This window comes from Gossypium hirsutum, chromosome A11 (genome assembly GCF_007990345.1).
Source record: "Gossypium hirsutum isolate 1008001.06 chromosome A11, Gossypium_hirsutum_v2.1, whole genome shotgun sequence".
In the NCBI taxonomy this organism is placed as follows: Eukaryota; Viridiplantae; Streptophyta; class Magnoliopsida; order Malvales; family Malvaceae; genus Gossypium; species Gossypium hirsutum.
Genome location: NC_053434.1, coordinates 25921160 through 25940865, shown reverse-complemented (window position 1 = coordinate 25940865; position 19706 = coordinate 25921160). Strand labels below are relative to the sequence as shown.

The 19706-nt window shown below is 36.0% G+C and overlaps 1 non-coding gene across 1 annotated transcript; it reads left to right on the top strand.

Moving 5' to 3' along the window:
• The first annotated feature begins 3407 nt into the window (after positions 1-3407).
• On the top strand, positions 3408-3513 carry LOC121210242 (small nucleolar RNA R71). Its single transcript, XR_005905363.1, has one exon. It is a non-coding gene; the product is annotated as a small nucleolar RNA R71 (small nucleolar RNA).
• Positions 3514-19706: the final 16193 nt, after the last annotated feature.

The following is a 19706-nucleotide window of genomic DNA, read 5'->3' as shown; positions in this document are numbered from 1 at the left end:
CCTACGGGCCCAATTGGATAAGTTGTTTGATTGTGTAGTAAATATTGGACTAGGCTAGGTGAATCTCATATCTGTGGCTAGATTTGGGCTAAAAGGGCCACACGAGCGTGTGGGCCCATTTGGGCCGAGAATAGGCTTTAGGCCCATTCATACTGTTATCCATGTTTAGAATACTTTAGTTTACCAATTACTGAAATGCCCTCGACTTGTAAAATTACCAAAGTACTCCCGATTTACAGAATTACCGTTTTACCCTCGATTTACAGAATTATCGTTTTACCCTCGATTTTTAAAATTACCATTTTACCCTCGATTTACAGAATTACTGTTTTACCCTCAGTTTACAGAATTACCGTTTTACCCTCGATTTACAAAATTACCGTTTTACCCTCAGTTTACAGAATTACTATTTTACCCTCGATTTACAGAATTACCAGTTTACCCTCAGTTTATAGAATTACTGTTTTACCCTTGATTTACAGAATTACCGTTTTACTCTCGATTTGTAAAATTACCGTTTTACCCTTGATTTACAGAATTACTGGTTTACCCTCAGTTTACAAAATTATCGTTTTACCCTCGATTTCAGAATTACCGTTTTACCCTTGATTGTGAAATTACTAAAATACCCTTATAGGATAGATTACCAAAATACCCCTGTAGGGTAGAATTACCGAGATACCCTTGTGGGGTAGAATTACCATTTTGCCCCTAGGGTGTTAAATGGCTGTTTTGCCCTTGTGGGCAAGTGACTGACTTGGACTGTGTGTTTGACGGATTTGATTGTGAATATATGTTGGTGATATGAATGACTTGACTGTGATTGTTTGATTCAAATATGGGCATGACATTCTGCATACATGTCATGTTACATGGATTGGGATTTTGTACGGAGGAAGCGTTCTGGTGGCTATGCCACAAATATCTGTTCTGGTGGCTCTGCCGCAATATCTGAATTTGGTGACTCTGTCACAATATCTATTGACCGATCGATGGCTAAATGCCGATCACACTACCGAAGGCTGTGTGCCGTTGTTGTGGGCTTCGTGCCGATTATAGCCCGTTATTAATGGCTCTGTGCAAACCTAAATATGGTTTTGTGCCATCTTGACTATGGCTTCGTGCCAAACGTATTTACTTGTAACTATGTGCCTAACATATTTGTTAATGACTCTGTGTCGATCATATTTACCGAAGGCCGTGCGCCAGTTATATTACCGTCACTAATGGCTATGTGCCGAAGTTATTACAGTTATCTATGGCTTTGTGCCACGTATTCTGTTAGGTGGGTTTGCCACATTATCTGATTCTGGTGGCTCTGCCACAATATCTGTATCTGGTGACTCTGTCACGATATCTGTTCTGGCAGCCATGCTGCAAATTCTATGGTGTGTAGCGGATGGGTGGGTCGAGTTGTCTCCCCACATGGTGTAAGGTTGGTACGGGGGTGTATACGGCTGGATTGGGTTGGGATTGCATTCACATTCTGATTCTGATTCTGTCACGTAATTCTGATTTTGATTCTGTTACTAATACTGATTCTGATTCTGATTCTGATTTTGTTACTAATATTGATTCTGGTTCTGATTCTGTTACTGATTCTAATTCTGGTTCTCATTTTGGTTCCAATTCTGATAATGTTTCTTATTCTGTAATGGGCCAAGGTCCATCTGGTACTGTCTGTTGTAATGGGCTAAGACCCGATTGGTACTGAAATTGTAAGTAAGGCTGGGGCCAGACTTTTAATTCTTTTAGATGACTGACTGTTCCTTTTTATAGTAGGGGATTTCACACTGAGTTTTCGTAAACTCACCCCGTTTATTAACCTTTCAGGTAATTTCCAGCCTTAGATGGATCGGGGTTGCTAGGGGCTCGGAGGAAGCCACACACACTGTTTATGTTACAGTTTTGATTATTACCTTTAAATTATTTTATGTGGGTTGTAGTAAAGCCGTTGTAATTTTCTGGATTTCAAATTTGGAATTTTATTTATTGTTCCTATAATTGCTAGTATTAGAACACGATTTTCCAAAGCAACTACTGTTATTCAAAACATCACGTAACCGTAATTGTTTTTAAAGTAAGTTTCCGCAACTACCAAGATTTTTACAAACTTGTTAAGAATGTTATTCAGCTGAGGTTTTTTAACAAGGTTTAAAAAGGGTATAAGTTTTTAATTATTAAGAAGGGTTTTTAATGGAAACATGGTTTTCGAAAAACACTTCAATGTGACACACCAAGTTCGAGCCAAACTTCCAGGCCGGGTTTGGGGTGTTACAAAAACTCCCTGGATCTTTAAGTTTTTTGGGTAGTTTTTTTCTGAAGAATAGCTGAGCAAACTGCGTTTAGCTCCACATGCGATGCCTCGTCTAACTTCCGCTTATTTGCTAAAAGCTCCTTTAAAAATTTCATTGCATTTGGCATCTGCGATAGAGTTTCAATAAACGGTAAGTTAATATGTAATTTCTTTTAAGAGTTTAAGGAATTTACCAAATTGATCATCTGAGCGGTCTTTCCTTGTCGCGTTGGGGTATGGCACACGAGGTTTATATTCGACATTCATTGATTTATTTTTATTATGACCTACCTCACCTTGACCTTTGCTTACCACAGTTTCTTGCCTCGGTTTTGGCTCAGGCTCAACGACTCCTTCGTCATCTTGAATATTAATTGCGTTGAGCTGTTCCCTTGGGTTGGGTTCAGTATTACTTGGCAAGATACCTTGTGGTCATTCGGAGATTAGTTTCAAAAGCTGGCCTATCTGAGTTTCGAGCCCTTGGATCGACGCCTGTTGATTTTTAAGTGTTGTCTTGGTGTTCTGGAAACAAGTTTCTGACATCGAGATAAACTTTGTGAGCATCTCTTTAAGGTTCGGTTTCTTTTCTTGTTGATAGGGTGACTGTTGAAAACCCGGAGGATGTTGTGGTCTTTGATTTCCTTGACCACCTCACGAGAAATTCGGGTGGTTCCTCTAACCTGCATTGTAAGTGTTACTATATGGATTGTTTTGAGATCGAGGATTATTACCCATGTAATTTAACTGTTCATTATCCATGTTATGGCCATAAGGTTGGTATTCCGAAAAGCTTGTTCCACCTCCATTTGCTTCACACTGCATTTCTGGGTGAACCAGTGAAGAACTAAGAAAACCATCAATCTTCTTATTCAAGAGTTCTAACTGATTAGAGAGCATGGTGACCGAATCGATGTTATAAACACTGGATGTTTTCATTGGTTTTGTCCTCATGACTTGCCACTGATAGTTATTCAGTGACATCTCCTCTATAATCTCATAAGCATCTTCAGGAGTTTTATTATTGATGGTTCCGCCAGCAGCTGCGTCAAACATTTGTCGAGTCGAAGGATTCAGGCCATTATGGAACGTTTGAACTTGTAGCCAAAGCGGTAACCCATGGTGAGGGCACTTCTCAGTAAGTCTTTGTATCTCTCCCATGCATTGTAAAGAGTTTCTAAGTCCATCTGCACAAACGAAGAGATATCATTACATAATTTAGCTGTTTTAGTCGACGAAAAAAATTTTAATAGAAATTTTTCGGTCATTTGTTCCCAAGTTGTGATTGACCCTCGTGGTAATGAGTTCAACCACTGTTTAGCTTTGTTTCTCAATGAAAAAGGGAATAACCGAAGACAAATGGCATCATCAGAAACATCATTAATTTTAAATGTATCGTATTCTAAGAAGTTTCCTAGGTGAGCGTTAGGATCCTCATCCTGCAAACCATCAAACTGAACAAATTTATGTATCATTTGAATAGTGTTAGGTTTTAGTTCAAAAGTATTTGCAGCTACAACAGGTCTAACTATGCTCGATTCAGTTCCTGTTAAAGAAGGTTTAGCATAATCATACATAATGCGTAGAGCAAGATTTTGATTAACCGCAATTGCAGGAGGTGGATGATTGTCTTGGTTTTCATCCATCTCTTTGGTTGGGGGAGTATCGTCCTCTTGCTCGTTCTCTGTGTATCTTAAGCTTTGCCTTATTTCTCTTTGGTTTCTGCAAACTGTGTGATCATTTTCTTTGTCAAAAAGTAGTGGTCCTGACGGGTTTCTTCTAGTCATAAACTATAAAAACCTGCCAAGAGAAAGAAAAAAATAGATTAATAAATAATAATAATAAATTAAATTAAATTAAATTGCAAGAAAAATAAATGGCTAAAGTAATAAAAATTGAGCGTTCCTAATATCTTAGTTCCCCGGCAACGACGCCAAAAACTTGATCGCATGATTTTGTGATAGGTTTTAAATATTTATAATTAATCGTTCTTGAAACTAACTATTATCGTGATGTAGGCAAGTGTACCTATCGAACAGTAGTATAGTTTTAGCAAGACCGGATTCTCGAACCCAAAGGAACTAAAAGTACTAGTAATGACTATCTTTTTATTAACTAGCCTAAGAATAAAGAGGTTTTGTTTTAACTAACTAATTATCTAAACTAACAACTCACAGAGAATAGAATTGGGGAATTGCTTTTTGGAAAATCGATTGAATTAAGACAATACTTAAGGAAAAATCCTCCTAGACTGTACTTGTTATTCTGGCTCTGAATCGGACGATCTATTCATTTAACTTGTTCCGTGGAGATCCCTCAGTTATGTTATTATCCCTATTCAAGACTAATAAAGTCTAATCCCTAGATTTAATAATTGGGACTTTACTCTAATTAACACCCTAGGGTTGCATTAACTCGACCTATGAATCCCTTTATTAGGTTTCACCCTAATCCGGCAAAATCTTGTCACCCTATGTCTAGGCGCGCAATCAACTCCGCTTAATTATGACAAATGTACTCTTAGACAGGGTCTATTCCTCCTCTGAATAAGAGTTTATCTTGAATCAGTATCCTAGGATATCAAAACAAGAATTAAGAACACATAATTAAGAACAAGTTAAATATTTATCATACAATTCAGAAAATAATAACAAGATTCGTCTTAGGTTTCATTCCCCTTAGGTATTTAGGGGTTTTAGTTCATAACTAAATAAGAAAACAGCACAAAATAATAAAGAATACAAAACATAAAGAAAACCCAAAACTCCTGAAGGGGAAATTGAGGAGAGATCTTCAGTCTTGATGGTAAATCCGGCTTCTGAGATGGATCAATCAGCTTCCTTGGAGTAATTTCTTACTCCCTCTCTGTGTGTCCCTTACTTTCCTCCTCTAGGGTGTATTTATAAGCTTTGGAATACCTAAAATCCCTCAAAATTAGCCTTTTCCGAATTGGACTCAACTTGGGCTCAGCAGGGACACGCCCGTGTGCAATTACTTCAGGCTATGCTCGAGCCTGCCAAATTGACACGACTGTGTGCTCTGCCCGTGTGAGGAGGTCCAGGCCGTGTTGATTTCATACTTTGGCTCCTTTTCTCCGTTTTTGGACCGTTTCTCGTTCCTTTTGCTCTCCTATTCTCTCCTAAGTATAAAACATGAAATTAAAGCATTAGGAGCATCGAATTCACCAATTCTAATGGAAAATCATCCATAAAATGCGTTAAGCATGGGGTAAAAATATGTATAAATTACAGTTTATCAGGTAACCTGAAGGTTTAATTGGTGAATACTTTGATGAGGTATGTATACCAAACTCATGGTTAGGACCTGAGTAAAGAACTAGGTGTATTAAGTATACATGAATGAAAAAAAGAGTAAGATAGAGACGTTAAGTGATTTAACTTTTAAGTATGACAAAATACCATTGGATGAATATGATTTTCTTATAATTGCACTTTATTTGCAAAAATGTACTTACTAAGCTCCCACACTTACCCTCATTTCTTTTCTTCCCTTATAGTGCCGCCAAGCAGGCATCGGGGATCCAATGATTGTAACAACCCGATTTAAACCCTAGTCAGAACGGTGGTTTCGGGACCATGAATCCGAGTTAAAAAATATTTTAAAAATATTTTATGTGTTTATTATGTATGAATTAGCATGTGTGAAATTTTTGTGATTTAATTTTGTTGTTTGTGTATCCGATTAAATAAAAGGACTTAATCGCGTAAAATAAAAATTTGGTGGCTAGTTGTGAAAGGGCAAAATAGTGGTTGTTGATACGTGATATTCGTGACAGGTTTTAAAGATTTATAAATGAATCGTTCTTGAGACTAACTTGTTATCATGATTAAGGCAAGTGTACCTATTAAACAGTAGTATAGTTCAGCAAGACCGGATTGTCGAACCCAAAGGAACCACGAGTACTAGTATTTACTTCCTTTTTATTATCTAGCCTAAAAATTAAGAGGTTTGGTTATCTAAACTAATTACTAAACTAAGAATGCACAGAAAGAAAATTTGGGAAAATACTTTTGGGAAAATTCGATTGATTAAGACAATACCTAAAGAAAAATCCACCAAGACTTCACTTGTTATTTAACTCTAAATCAGACGATTTATTCATTTAACTTGATCCGTAGAAATCCCTAAGTTATATTATTATCTCTCTCGAGACTAATAACGTCTAACCCTAGGTTCAATAATTGAAATCTTCTTCTAATTAACACCCTAAAATTGTATTAACTCAATCTATGGATTTCCTTATTATATTTCACCCTAATCCGGCAAAATCTTGTTACCCTATCTCTAGGCGCGCAATCAACTCCGCTAAATTATGACAATTTTACTCTTAGAAAGGGTCTATTCCTCCTCTGAATAAGAGCTTAGCTTGAATCAATATCCTGGAATATTAAAACAAGAATTAAGAACACATAATTAAGAACAAGTCAAATATTTATCATACAATTCATTCCCCTTAGGTATTTAGGGGTTTTACTCATACTTATGAAAGAAAACATCTCAAAAGCATAAAGATAACAAAACATAAGAAAACTCAAAACTCCTGAAGGAACTTGAAGGGAGATCTTCAGTCTTGATGATGAATCCAGCTTTTGAGATGGATCAATTGGCTTTCCTTGAGTAATTCCCTGCTTCCTACTCTACGCCCCCCTCTTAATTGTCTCATCAGGTGTTTAAATAGGCTTTTGAATGCCTAAGAGCCCTAAAAATTGACCTTTTCTGAATAGGACTAAACTTGGACTCGACAGGGACACGTCCGTGTGCGATTACTCCAGCCCATAGTCAAGGCTGTTGAATAGGCACGAGCGAGTAGTCTACCCGTGTGAGTCATGCTTCAATCCTGCCAAATGGACACGCCCGTGTGAGGAAGTGTTGATTTCCCACGTCGGTCAATTTTCTCCGTTTTCAGCCCGTTTCTCTCTCTTTTTACTCTCCTTTGCTCACCTAAGTATAAAAACACGAAATTAAAGGATTAGGAGCATCGAATTCACCAAATCTAAGGAGAAAAATATGTATAAATTACGATTTATCAAATACCCCCACACTTAAGCATTTTCTTGTCCTCAAGCAAAATCCTCAACTCACAATCAAAATAAATTCTTCTCAATATATAATCCCTATCAATAATATCTCAAAATAATCCATAAGTACTCATACATTCAAAATTCAACAAAAAGTACATCAAAGTTTCAAACATTCCAAGTTGAGTATTTTATCATGAAAACATAGGTGTCTCCCATCATCTAAGTGATTACCTTTGATCAAAATATTGCAGAGTTTAACATCCTCACTAAAGATTCACTCAAATCACTCAAGGTGTTTAAGGACATGAATTAAAGCACTCATTAGTCAATATGAAAAGTTATTACCATAGGCTTGCTTGAAAATCAAATCTTCACCACTATATATTGAGCTGATACATCAATCAAAAAGGTCTTTTAGAGGGTTGTAATGTGGCTTTGGTTAGGGGCTATGGTCACAAGTTGAAAGAAGAGGTTAGAATCGAGATTGAATTGAAAAATTACCTAGCTAGAAAAATAACTAGTCATCAATTGAATACAAGTGAACTTCTTCTCAGAATATGGAATTAACACTCAAGCTCAAAAATGACGAATTAGTACTAACATGTATGTAAGTAATTTTTTTTAAGAACAAGTCAAATACATAGAAGAACAAAACATAGCTAAGAAATTTGTTCAAATCAAATCTTGACAAAAATAGGGATCAAATTAGGGGATTTCAACAATAATGGGTTATGGGTTAATATTGAGGGTAAATCAATTAATGGCTTGTTAGGCTCAAAAAGGGTTCACTAAGGTTTAATTATGGAGGTAGATTTTTTTGGAGTGAGCAGGTTAAACCTAAGTGCCTTTATCATCTTGACATATCAAATCAACTGGTGTGGTCTTGACGTGCATAATCAAGCAAGTTCTCAAATAACAAATCAAAACTAACGCACTCATAATGAAAGTGAGCATGAAAGGAATAAAATATGCTCTAAAGACTCAAGATCTCACAAAAATTATGGCTTTTTGATATTTAAACTTTGGAATTTCAACTCAAGACAATACCTAAACTTAGGGAAACAACCTAAAAGTTTTTAATTCTTCAAAAATCAACTTATCATGCTTGAATCCCTAATGTCTTAAATTTTAAACAATCAATGTAATACCCCCTACCCGTATTCATTGCCGGAATAGGGTACGAGGTAGTACCGGAGTTTACGATTTTTTTATTCAATATAGCCCCTTTATAAATATCTAACCTTCCCTGCAATATTAAATCGAGACCAATCCACATCAGCCAAACCAATTCAACATATTTTCAAGATAAATTCATGTATATTTATAAGATAACGTCATCACATACCCAAAACTAGGTTTGTTAACCATACTAATGGCTAACTTTACATTCATTTCACGTTAACATTTACTTTATTAGCTTATACATGCCATTGATTTCCAAAATAAAGTTTCTTTATATACCGAAATCCTGAGGTTGATAGTGTGATGTGTCTCTGACCAAATCCGACCTCCGAGCTCTTAACACTACAAAACAGGGGAAAAGGAAACAGGGTAAGCACTTTGTGCTTAGTAAGCTCATGTAACAAGAATTATACTTACCTAATATTTTCAATACAATATAATAAACATTCATATATCCACTCAATGCATTATTACTCTAACATGCACAAACTCAACATTCAAGTTAGTACAATAATTTCCATGTACCAATAATATATACTATGATTGATAAGCTCATCAATACCATGATTTCCATTTCCTTCTATTTTTTTTTCATATTTATCCCGTTGAATTTTTTGAAATTTTTGATGGATTTTCAGAGGTACACTTTTAGTGTACATTTCCGGGTCCGTCAATTCATATTCATGTGCGCACATTTTCATTTCAGAGAGCACACTCCCGCGAACCTCATCCTTATAGTAGGATTACCAATCCAGGCTAACTCCCCTGTGATATAAACTCATAGAGTATTGTCGGGATTACCAGTCCAGGCTAAATCCCCTGCAACGACAATTCTTCTAATGAGCTTGGATCTGAATTACCAGTCCAGGAAAAATTCAGACCCTAATTCGGATTACCCGTCCGGGCTATATCCATTTTCCACATATTCTTCGAGAGGGCTATATCAGGATAGGATCACCCGTCCAGGCTAGATCCTTTTTACCGTCAATTTCTTTTCACAGATCCATCGAAATTTCCTTTCATTCAACTAGGATTTCTTCCCCTTTTTATCAAATATATCAATGTTTCATAAATTTTCATACAATGAACTTTCAAATCATATTCACATCAATAACATACATTTCAAGCATTTAAGAATATAATTCAAGTTACATGAACTTACCTTGATACTTGTTCGTGTACAAAAATCTACTAATCCTGAATTTTTTCCTTTCCTCGATCTAGCTTCCTATTTTAATCTTCTAGATCTAAATAAATAAATTTAATTATCAATTTAATACATTGCATGTTCATATGCAACAATTTCCATAATTTCATTATTATTATGTATAGTTTATTCAAAGCTATCTATTTGAGTCATAGTCACTAAATTATTCATAACTCGAGCTAAGAAACTCCAAATTAAGATTTGTTAATTTTCCTTGAAACTAGGCTAATATATCTTCTTACCATAAAATTTTTAGAATTTTTAGTTCAGCCAATAAGTATAGTTTATTCTTTAAAGTCACCCCTATTCTGCTGTCTGACAGTTCTGACCATTCTTCACTAAAAATTAATTATCTCTTCATACAAAATTTGGATGATGTTCTCATTTATTTCTCTTGACAATCGACTCATTCCAAATTCTATACATATAAATTTAAGCCCTAATTATTTTTATTCAATTTTTTATGATTTTTCAAAGTCAGAACATGGGAACTCGAATTCATTCTGCCTTGTCTCACAAAATTCATTATATCTCATGACATACAGATCCATTGCTTACGCCGTTTCTTTTATGAGAAACTAGACTTAATAATATTTAATTTCATATTTTTTTAATCTTCTAGTTCGATTCCTAAAATTTATGGTGAATTTTCAAAGTTAGCCTACTGCTGCTGTCCAATATTGTTTTAGTGCAAGCTGTTTATTACCATTTTTCCCTTAAGCTTTTAATAAATAACAATTTCGTCCCTACTCAATTAGCCTCTAAATTGAGCTGATTTTCTCAATTAACACTTTATTATATCACCTTAAACTAGTTTACAACCATTAGGAATCAAAAATTCAGCAATAGGCTTTAATTCCAAACATTTTCACAATTAGGTCCTAAAAATCAATTTCTATTGAAATTACCTAATAAAATCATCTCATAAACAAATTAAAGCTTTAATTTCATTCTATTTCATCATAAAATTACAGCACTCAACCATGGTGACTTTCAATTTCATCCATGAAATCAAAAACTAATGAATTTAATAGTAGGACCTAGTTGTAAAAGTCTTAGAAACACAAAAATTACAAGAAAAAGGAAACGATTAACTCACTTGGTGCAAAAATTATAGAATACCAGCTTAGAGAACCCTCCTATGGCATTTTAGCTACTGGAATTGAAGAGAAATGAAGAGAAATCTAGATATTTCCTATTTAGTCCTAGCTTTATTTAGTTAATTTTGCAATATTCCAATTTTACCCTTAATTTATCAATTTTTCTGCTGATTTCATGCCCTTGCCGTCCAGCCCAAATAAATTTTGGGTCTAATTTCATTTTAAATCCTCTCTCATTAGAAACTTAAGCTATTTAATCATCCCATCCACTTTTACACCTTTTACAATTTAGTCTTTTTCATTTAATTAACTATCCAAACATTAAAATTTCCTAACGAAATTTTAATACCACATTACTTAAATTTAATAAATATTTATAAAATTATTTTCGACTCGGTCTTAAGAGATAGAGGTCCCGATACCTTATTTTACGCAATTTTTTCAATAATTTCTTTTTCTAACTAACCATTAAATCGGTAAAATTTTTTTATCAATTTTTTCATACCATTTTCCTATCATATCAATTTTCATGCAAAAATATTGAAATAAATTTCTCTTTAAATTTGATTTGTGGTTACGAAACCACTATTCCGATAACCTTGAATTTAGGCCATTATAATCAATGCATAATTACCTATGTTTTAATTCAAGACATATCAATAAAAATCATAAATTAATTAAAATTCATTCTAATAGTGATATGAGTAATTCACGTGAGAATAAGACAAAATTCAAGGATTTCTAATGATGATATAAAAGAGTCCCCCACACTTAAGATGTACATTGCCCTCAATGTACAAAGATAGATATATTGAAAAAGATAGATATATAATCATAAGATAGGGAGAGGAGTGAAACTTCCTGAATGATGAATGAACTCCTTGAATTTGAGTTATGGAGAATAATCGGCCAAGGCAATGATGAGAGCGGAGGAGGATACTCCGGTGATGGTAGAGGTTCATTAGTCCATAAGTCCTGCGCTAAAAGAATATTATATCTTGTGGTAGCTATGGTCATGGTCGAGTAGGACATGGCAGTCGTGGAGAACTTTTCCCAGTGGAGTTTGTAGTTCCTATGCGATGACGAGCTTTGGAGCTCTTTATAACTGTGATAGAATCAGGAACTTTTTAGGGAATATAATGAAGCATAATTACTCGTAATGAAATAGCCAAAACTATAAATTATTCAATAAAAATTATAAAAACTAAAATTAAAATAATATTAAAGAAAAATGAAATAAAAAGTACTTAACTAAGATAAATAAAGATAAAAGTGAAAATAAAAATAAAAAATAAAAAGTTTTTAAAAATCGTCATCGTTGGATGGTTCGCGAGGTGGTGGTGGCGATGAGATGTAGAAGCGCTGACAAATCTGATGTAGAGTCGTATCAATGTGATCAAAGCGCTAAAAATATTACTGCTCAAATCGTGTAAGGCACTCAGAGATGTCAAAATATGAAGTCGCCACATGAACTGGACGACGGATGGGTGGTGGCTGAGACGGTGGGTCCTCATGACGTGAAGGGACATCATCAGTAATGTCCTCAAGGTCCTCCTCCTTGGTGGACTGGATGAGGCGGTACTGAGGAGGGTAAATGCCACGTCGTTTCTCGATCATCCTCATACTTAGCATGCTCGAGATGCCCTGTGGGGACATCTGGCCGATGAGAGTGAGGGAGGATGATTGTACTGTTGTGTTGAGGAGCCCGAAGTGTCGAGCCAGTCGAGTCACATAAGGTCCGATAGAGATGACCCATCTCCTATGTCGCTCCGTCTGATGGTGGATGGCGAGGCTGATGAAGTAAGCAAGGTCGAGGACGTGCCCGTTTGCCATGCTCCATGAGAAATAGGCGTCGTGGGTGGTGACGACGCCGGTGCTCTCTCGTCTCCTTATCAAAGTGTGGGCCAAGATGGAGTGTAGATACCTCAAGGATGGAGGGAGAGCCAATGCCTTGGAGCAGCTAGGATCGTAGGTGGTCGAGTCAGGGATGAGGTCCCTCCAGCATTTTGAGGGGGAGTAGTGGATGTGGCGGTTGAGGGTGTCGAGTTCATTGTCGTCCATGAACTCCTCCGTGTATAGCCCTAGTGCAATCCCGAACTCGAGTACGATCAACTGGCGTACTAGACCGACTAAGGCTGAACTGGAACATTCCAGGATTGTCGAAGTTGGTCATGACGGTCTAAAGATGAAACGTCGAGTAGAGTTACAAAGTGAACTCGAGATACGTCGGCTCGACGAACTCAAAGAAAAGCCCCCACGGGTCAACCGTCAGGAGGGCTCAGATCGCGTCTGTAATGACCTAAATTCAAGGTTATCGGAATAGTGGTTTAGTAACCACAAATTCGATTTAAAGAGAAATTTATTTTAATATTTTTGCATGAATATTTATATGATAGAAAAATCGTATTAAAATATCGATAGAAAAATTTTACCGATTTAGTAGTTAGGTAGAAAAAAAAAGAATTATTGAAGGAATTGGGTAAAAACAAAGATCGAGACCTTGATCTTGTAAAAATGAGCAGGAAATATTTTTATGAATATTTATAAAATATTAGTGATGTGGTATTAAAATTTTGTTAGAAAATTTTAACGTTTTGGTAGGTAATTTAATGAAAAGGACTAAATTGGAAAAGGTGTAAAAGTTTCTAGAATGATTAAATAACTGAAGTGTCTAATGAGAAAGGATTTAAAAGGAAATTAGACCCAAAATTTATTTGGGCCGGACGGTAAGGGCGTGAAATCAGCAGGAAAATTCATGATTTAAGGGCAAAATTGGAATATTGCATAATTAACTAAATAAAGATAGGACTAAATAGGAAATATCTAGATTTCTCTTCATTTTTCTTCATTCTAATCAGCCAAAACGCCATAGGTGGGGTTCTTTAAGCTGGTATTCCATAATTTTTGCACCAAGTGAGTTAATCCTTGCCTTTTTCTTATAATTTTTGTGTTTTAAGACTTTTAGAACTAGGTCCTACTATTAAATTCATTAGTTTTTGATTTCATGGATGAAATTGAAAGTCACCATGGTTGAGTGCTGTAATTTTATGATGAAATAGAATGAAATTGAAGCTTTAATTTGTTTATAAGATGATTTTATTAGGTAATTTCAATAGTAATTGATTTTTAGGATCTAATTGTGAAAATATTTGGAATTAAAGTCTAGTGCTGAAATTCTGGTTCCCAAAGGTGATAAGGTAGTTTAAAGAGATAGAAATAAGGGTTAATTGAGAAAAATAAGCTCAATTAAGAGGGTAATTGAGTAGGGACGAAATTATTATTTATTAAAAGCTTAGAGGGAAAATGGTAATAAACAGCTTGCACTAAAACAGTTTTGGATAGCAGCAGTAGATTAACTTTGAAAAATCACCATAAATTTTAGAAATCAATTTAGAAGATGAAAAAAATATTAAATTAAATCATATTGAATCTAGTTTATCATAGAAGAAACGATGTAAGAAATGGATTTTTACATCATGAGATATAATAAATTTTGTGAGACAAGGTCAAAATGAATTCAGGTTCCCCTATTCTGACTTTGAAAAATCATAAAAAAATTGAATAAAAATAATTATGGGTTTAAATTTATATGTATAGAATCCTGAATGAGTCTATTTTTAATTGAAATAAACAAGAACATCATTCGAATTCTTTATAAAGAGATAATTAATTTTTAGTGAAGAGAGGTTAGAACTATTGGACAGCAGAATAGGGGGTGACTTTAAAGAATAAACTATACTTATTGGCTAAACCAAAAATTCTAAAAATTTTATGGTAAGAAGATATATGAGTCTAGTTTTGGTGAAAATTATCGGATCCTAATTTTTAGTTCCGTAGTTCAAGATAAAACTAATTTAGTGACTATGACTCAAGTAGACAGCTTTAAATGAACTGTAAATAATAGTTGAATTATAGAGAATGTTGCATATGAACATGAAATGCATTAAATTGATAATTAAATTTATTTCTTTAGATCCAAAAAATTCAAATGTGGAGCTAGATCAAGGAAAAGAAAAAGTTCGGGATCAGTAGATTTGTGTATACGAATAAGTATCGAGGTAAGTTCGTGTAACTTGAATTATATTCTTAAATGCTTGAAATGTATGTTATTTATGCGAATATGATTTGAATTTTCATTGTATGAAAATTGATGAAAGATTGATATATTTGATAAAAAGGGGAAGAAATCCCGGTTGAATGAAAGGAAATATCGATGGATCTCTGAAAAGGAATTCACGGTAAAAAGGAGCTATCCCAGACGGGTGATCCTGTCTTGATATAGCCCTCCCGAAGAATATGTGTAAAATGGATTTAGCCCAGACGGGTAATCCGAATTAGGGTCTGAATTTAATCTGGACTGGTAATTCAAATCCAAGCTCATTAGAGTAATTGTCGTTGCAGGGGATTTAGCCTGGACTGGTAATCCCGACAATACTCTATGAGTTTATATTACAGGGGATTTAGCCTAGACTAGTAATCCTGCTATATGGATGAGGTTCCAGGGAGTGTGCTATCTGAAATGGAAATGTGCGCACATGAATATGAATTGATTGACTCAGAAATATACACTAAAAGTGTACCTCTGAAAATCCATCAAAAATTTCGAGAAATTAAACGGGATAAATATGGAAAAATAATAAGGGAATGGAAATCATGGTATTGATGAGTTCATCAATCATGGTATATATATTATTGACACATGAAAATTATTGTACTAACTTGAATCTTGAGTTTGTGCATGTTAAGGTAATAATGCATTGAATGGATATATGAATGTTTTTTGCATTGTATTGAAAATATTAGGTAAGTATAATTCTTGTTACATGAGCTTACTAAGCACAAAGTGCTTACCCTATTTCCTTTTTCCCTGTTTTGTAGTGTTAAGAGCTCGGAGGTCGGATTTGGTCGGAGACACATCACATTATCAACTTCAAGATTTCGGTATATCAAGAAACTTTATTTTGGAAATCAATGGCATGTATAAGCTAATAAAGTAAATGTTAATGTGATATGAATGTAAGGTCAGCCATTGGTATGGCTAACAAATCTTGGTTTTGGTATGTGATGAGGTTATCTTATAAAAATACATGAATCTATCTCGAAAATGTGTTGAATTGGATTGGTTGATTTGGATTGGTCTCGGTTTAATAATGTAGGGAAGGTTAGATATCTGTAAAGGGGCTATATTGAGTAAAAAAATTTACTTCGTAAACTCTGGTAATGCCTCGTAGCCTATTCCGGCAAAGAATACGGGTAGAGGGTATTACAGCGTCAGCCAAATGAATCTATTCAAGTGCGGCCCAGTCAATGCAGCGGCACACACCTAGGGGTCGGGCCCGTAATATTTGATATAATTCCTTCTGGGGTCCCAAGGGAACCTGGAGGAACGGGTGCCTAATCTCCGTGGTAGGACGCAAGGATGACACTGCTCATTTTCTCTTCTTCGAGGCTGGAACAAGGGTCTTCTTACCACGTGAGGACGATATTGTACCTGTATTTGAAAAGTCGAAGTTCAACCAATACGTCCCAAAAATAGCATGGAAAAAACAAAACTAATTAGGAAAATTTCATAAGACTCGCATACTAAATGAAGAGAACAAAACTAAAACAACTAAAGAAAATATATCAGGTCATTAAAATAGGGCTATGAGAACAATGCTACAGGAATATCTAATGCATGAGTGCATGTGGGTAAGCATAGAATCCATGGAAACGAGAAAAATGGATAAATGTAGTATGAAAAATGGCAATATTCTTTAATGACAAGCATGAGTATTATTACTATTCTACTACAAATGTTCACTTAAAATAGTCAAATGGACCAGAGAAAACATGAAATAGGCAAAATATTTGAAAAAAATAGAGAGAAAAGAGTAAACAAACGCAAAAGGGAAAAGCTTGAGTTGTCAGAAACAGTGTTGTACACGGCGCACGGGCGTGGCAAGTAGGGCGTGGGGAGTTCCAGCGGCTAGGGTTAGGGATTTTTGGGGAGGGAGATGATGAATAGTGAGTGGTTTATATGGATTTTGGGGCACACGGTAGTGGAACACACCCGTGTGCCCTAATTTTTGCCCGTGTATTTCGTAATTTTAAAATTTGGGCGCGTCTAACATTCGACCCACGCCCATGTTCCTTGGGCGTGTGGCTGCACACGGCCGTGTCGTATGGCCGTGTCTTGCTTCATTCGCTTCTCCCACGCCCGTATACGTATGTCCACACCCGTGTTCGTTTTGATAGTGTCGACCATGGGTGGATGGCATGGGCGTGTCGAACGCCTGTGCTAAATTGACAAGTTCGCCCACGGTCGTGTCACTCGCTCGTGTTACTTTGGCAGGATTGCCCACAGCCACGTCGCATGGCTGTGGCAACTTTATCAGATCCCGTGATGGGGAAAAATTTTGCCCTGTTTTCACATGGCCGTGTTGCATCCCATGGTATGTGCACGGCCTACGGCACGCCCATGTGCCTGGCCGTGTGGTTCTGGAAATCCTGTGTTCAGTGACTGAGTTAGTAAGTTAGATGTGAAAAACTAAAACTTAAATAAATCATTATTGTTAGTGCTTGGGTTGCCTCCTAAGAAGCGCTTATTTATAGTCTTAAGCTAGATTTACCTCTCTTCTATATGGTCAAGGCGGCGCGAGGAGTTTACACTCCTCATCCCTACTATAAACTTTATCAACAGAAGGTTTAAGACGAGTATTGTTTACCTTAAATGTGCTGAATTTGGGATGAATTACCTCGACTGTACCATATGGGAAAATACTGAGTACAGTAAGAGGAATTTCTTCATTAGGTTCAGAAGTGGCAATGCGAGGATCTACTGCATCTAGTAGCACTTTGTTTCTAACCTTAAGTTGATTTGGTGAGGTATTGAGCTCGTCCTGGCTCGATTTCAGTTTATCGGGTGTTCTCGATTTCTGTGTCTGCCATTCATCTAGCTGATCGATTTGTAGCCTTCGTTCTTCATGGATAGGTCCTTTGTTGTTGTTTGAACACAACTTATATGTGTTCTTCGAAACTGTTTCCTGCATAGAGGGTTTCACCACATGGTCAGTACAAGTAGAATGATTTATACAACCACCTTCAATTTTTGATATGTTACTCAAATTACGAGCTTGAAGGGTGATTGTTTCGTCTCCCACATGAAGTGTGAGTTCACCTGTACCAACATCAATTATGGTTCTAGCAGTCACTAAAAAGGGTCGTCCTAAAATTAAAAGTGTGTTACTATCCTCTTCCACGTCTAGAACAACAAAGTCTACTAGGTATATAAATTTATCGATCTTAACAAGAACATCTTCAATTATACCCCTAGGAAATCTAATGGTTTTATCAGCCAATTGAATGCTCATCCTAATTTGTTTGGGTTTCCCAAGACCTAGCTGTTTAAACATTTTATAAGGCATAACATTAATGCTTGCCCCTAAGTCAGCCAATGTATTATGAACATCTAAACTACCAATTAAACAAGGAATCGTACAACTCCCTGGATCTTTCAATTTGTTAGGTAGCTTATTCTGTAATATGGCTGAGCAAACTGCATTCAACTCCACTTGCGACTCCTCATCCAACTTTTGTTTATTTGTTAAAAGCTCCTTTAAACATTTGACTGCGTTTGCCATCTGCGAAAGAGCTTCAATAAACAGTAAGTTAATATGTAACTTTTTAATAATTTAAGGAATTTACCGAATTATTCCTCTACACGGTCTTTCCTTGTCGCGTTTGGGTATGGCACACAAGGTTTGTGCTATTTACTTACCAGTTTCTGGTCATTGTGGTCCACCACACATTTATCTTGACTTACCACAAAGCCTTGCCTCAGTTCTGGTGCAAGCTCAACTAACCCTTCCTTGTCATGAGTGGTAATAGCATTAAGTTGTTCCCTTGGGTTAGATTTCGTGTTACTTTGCAGCTACCTTGTGGTCGTTTAGAAATTAATTTGGCGAGTTGGCCTATCTGAGTTTCGAGCCCTTGGATTGACGCTTGTTGATTCTTAAGGGCTGTCTCGGTATTCTGAAAATGAGTTTTGAACACCGAGATGAATTTTGTTAACATCTTCTAAAGGTTCGGCTTTTTCACTTGTTGGTAAGATGATTGTTGAAAACCTAGAGGATGTTATGGCCTTTGATTTCCTTGACCGCCCCACGAGAAATTGAGATGGTTCCTCCAATCTGCATTATAAGTGTTACTATACGGGTTATTTTGGGGTCTAGAGTTATTGTTACCCATATATTGGACTTGTTCCTCCTTGATGCTAGGGTTGAAGGGTTGATATTCTGTGCATGCTCGTGCTCCATTCGAGTCACACCTCATCACTGGATGAACCTGAGTAAAACCACACAAACCGTCAATCTTTTTATTTAAGAGTTCTACTTGATTAGATAGCATAGTAACAGCATCAAGGTTGAAAACACCGGCTACTTTCATCGGCTTTGTCCTCATAACTTGCCACTGATAGTTATTCTGTGACATCTCCTCAACAAATTTGTAAGCCGCCTCAGGTGTTTTATTATTGATAGGTCCACCAACTGCTGCGTCAATCATCTGCCGAGACGAACGATTCAGGTCATTTTGAAACGTTTGAACTTGTAGCCAAAGTGGTAACCCATGGTGAGCACATCTTCGCAAAAGGTCCTTATATCTCTCCCAAGCATCGTAGAGTGTTTCTAAATCCATCTGCACAAAAGAGGAGAGATCATTACGTAATTTGGCTGTTTTAGCTGGTGAAAAATATTTTAATAAAAACATTTTGGTCATTTGTTCCCAAGTAGTAATTGACCCTCGTAGCAACAAGTTCAACCACTGTTAAGCCTTATTCCTCAACGTAAAGGGAAACAACCGAAGGCCAATGGCATCATCAGAAACGCCATTTATTTTAAAAG